Here is a 2744-nt window from a genome sequence, read left to right as displayed (position 1 = left end):
ATCAACTATGTTGTTCCACCGCCAATTAGAGCATGGGCCTTGCTAACACTTTCAAGACTTTCGTCTGTTTCCAATATCCTTGTTGCGACAACAAGGTTCTGAGGGAGTTGTCATGATCATGTGGCCAGATCTATCAACATACGGCGGATTGCACAATTGCATTGTAGGCGGCGCTGCAGTCTCCAGCGACGTATTGAACTTGATGTTTCGGGTCACTCTAGGATCATTGGCCAGGTTCTTCTTTTTGTTGGCAGTAATCATCTCCTACCACTCGCTTCCAGCTTCTTAACTCTTAGCAGGGCAGCTTTGGTGTCATCGATCTGTTTGATTAGCTCGTTGCTTGCATCGGCGATGTAGGAAGCTTCCTTCATAAGGCTTTGCCGGAACTCGTCAATCTTGGTGACCTCCCTAACACACTCTAAGTAATGGGGGTTGTGAGGAGTCCTCCAAACTAGTCAACGCCGGACACGCTCGGTGGGAACGGGAATTTGAGGTTCCGACCGACACCTCCTCGTAGCGCCTGCCGCCTGGTAAACGGAAACATGGGTGTCATGAAATGCGGATCCTCTTCCTGACTCTCACTAACCGGATCTGGTGATGGAGTGGTCCTTGCAGCAGCTGCCGGATCTCTCACACACAGATCCGATTCTCTTGCTGCCGAATTTACCGGCTCTTCAGTGTTTTCTCCGTATGCTCCGACCTCATTCATGGTCGCCCATACCTGTTAGTTGGTGGGTGGCAGCGTTGGAGGTTTCTTATGTGCCTTGCATGTAAGAACATCTCTAGCCGCGTCCCCCAAAGCGTCCCCCAAACCGCGCTGGATTGAGCGTTTAGGGGACGTGTTTTGTTCGTGCCGCCTTTGGGGGACGTCGCTCCCCAGCCGCGTCCCTCAAACAAAATTTCAGAAATTTTAAACTTAACGAGATTCGATTAAGATAAGATTCGTCCAAACTTACATAGATTCGAACGAAATTTGACTAAATTTAAACTAAACCTAATCTAAAACCACTTGCGGCGGCCGGAGGCGTCGTAGTACTGCTGGAAGTTGTACATCTCGTCGGTGACGACCTCCTGCTTGACGCGCTCGGGGACGGGCTCGTCGACGGGCTCGTCCTTCACCAAGCCGCTTGGTCCTGCCTCGCCGTCGTCGGTGAGGTCCACGAGCGGCTTACCGGAGTCGCGGATGGACATGACGATCGCCGTCTCGACGTCGCCCCTCCAGGCGTCCTTGTCGTTGAGCGACGCCAAGAACGCCGCCCGCAGACCTGGGCAGTCCTCGGGGTCGTCGCTGCTGACGATGAGCCGCTGCTGTTGCTCGTACTCCGCCAGCAGCGCCGCCTGCGACGGTTCCTCCGGCTCCTCCTTCACCTCTGATAACCCACAAGTATAGGGAATCGCAACAGTCTTCGCGGGAAGTAAAACCCAATTTATTGATTCGACACAAGGGGAGACAAAGAATACTTGAAAGCCTTAACAGCGAAGTTGTCAATTCAGCTGCACTGGAAACAGACTTGCTCGCAAGAGTTTATCAGTAGTAACAGTTTTATAGCAGTAGCAGTAGTGAAATAACAGCAGCAGAGTAACAGAGACAGCAGTAGTGATTATAGTAAACAGCAGGATTAAAATATTGTAGGCATAGGGATGGATGAACGGGCGTTGCATGGATGAGAGAAACTCATGTAACAATCAAGCTGGGCATTTGCAGATAATAATAAAACGGTGTCTAAGTACAAAGCAATCAATAGGCATGTGTTCCATATTTAGTCGTACGTGCTCGCAATGAGAAACTTGCACAACATCTTTTGTCCTACCAGTCGGTGGCAGCCGGGCCTCTAGGGAATCTACTGGAAATTAAGGTACTCCTTTTAATAGAGCACCGGAGCAAAGCATTAACACTCCGTGAACACATGTGATCCTCACATCACTGCCTTCCCCTTCGGTTGTCTCGATTTCTGTCACTTCGGGGCCTCGGGTTCCGGACAGCAACATGTGTATACAACTTGCAGGTAAGATCATAAAATAATGAATATCATCATAAAACAATAACATGTTCAGATCTGAGATCATGGCATTCGGGCCCCAGTGACAAGGATTAAGCATAACAAGTTGCAACAATATCATCAAAGTACCAATTACGGACACTAGGCACTATGCCCTAGCAATCTTATGCTATTACATGACCAATCTCATCCAATCCCTACCATCCCCTTCAGCCTACAGCGGGGGAATTACTCACACATGGATGGGGGAAACATGGCTGGTCGATGGAGAGGCGTCGGTGGTGATGATGGCGATGATCTCCTCCAATTCCCCGTCCCGGCGGAGTGCCAGAACGGAGTTTCTGGTCCCGAGACGGAGTTTTCGCGATGTGGCGGCGTTCTGGAGGGTTTCTGGCGACTTCAACTTCTCCCCGTGAGTTTTTAGGTCGAAGGCGTTAAGTAGTCCAAAGGAGGGCGTCGGAGGCCGGCCGAGGGGGCCACACGCTAGGGCCGCGCGCCCCCCTCCTAGGCCGCGCCGGCCTAGTGTGTGGGGCCCTCGGGCCTCCACCTGGCTTGCCCTTCTGGCTCCGTCAATCTTCTGGAAAAATAAGACCTTTCGCATAAATTCCGAGGATTTTCTTGAAAGTTGGATTTCTGCACAACAACGAGACACCAGAACAGTTCTGCTGAAAACAGCGTTAGTCCGTGTTAGTTGTATCCAAAATACACAAATTAGAGGCAAAAAAATAGCAAAAGTGTTCGGGA

Source organism: Lolium rigidum, chromosome 3, assembly GCF_022539505.1.
Source record: "Lolium rigidum isolate FL_2022 chromosome 3, APGP_CSIRO_Lrig_0.1, whole genome shotgun sequence".
NCBI classification, from domain to species: domain Eukaryota; kingdom Viridiplantae; phylum Streptophyta; class Magnoliopsida; order Poales; family Poaceae; genus Lolium; species Lolium rigidum.
This window is presented reverse-complemented; position numbering follows the sequence as displayed.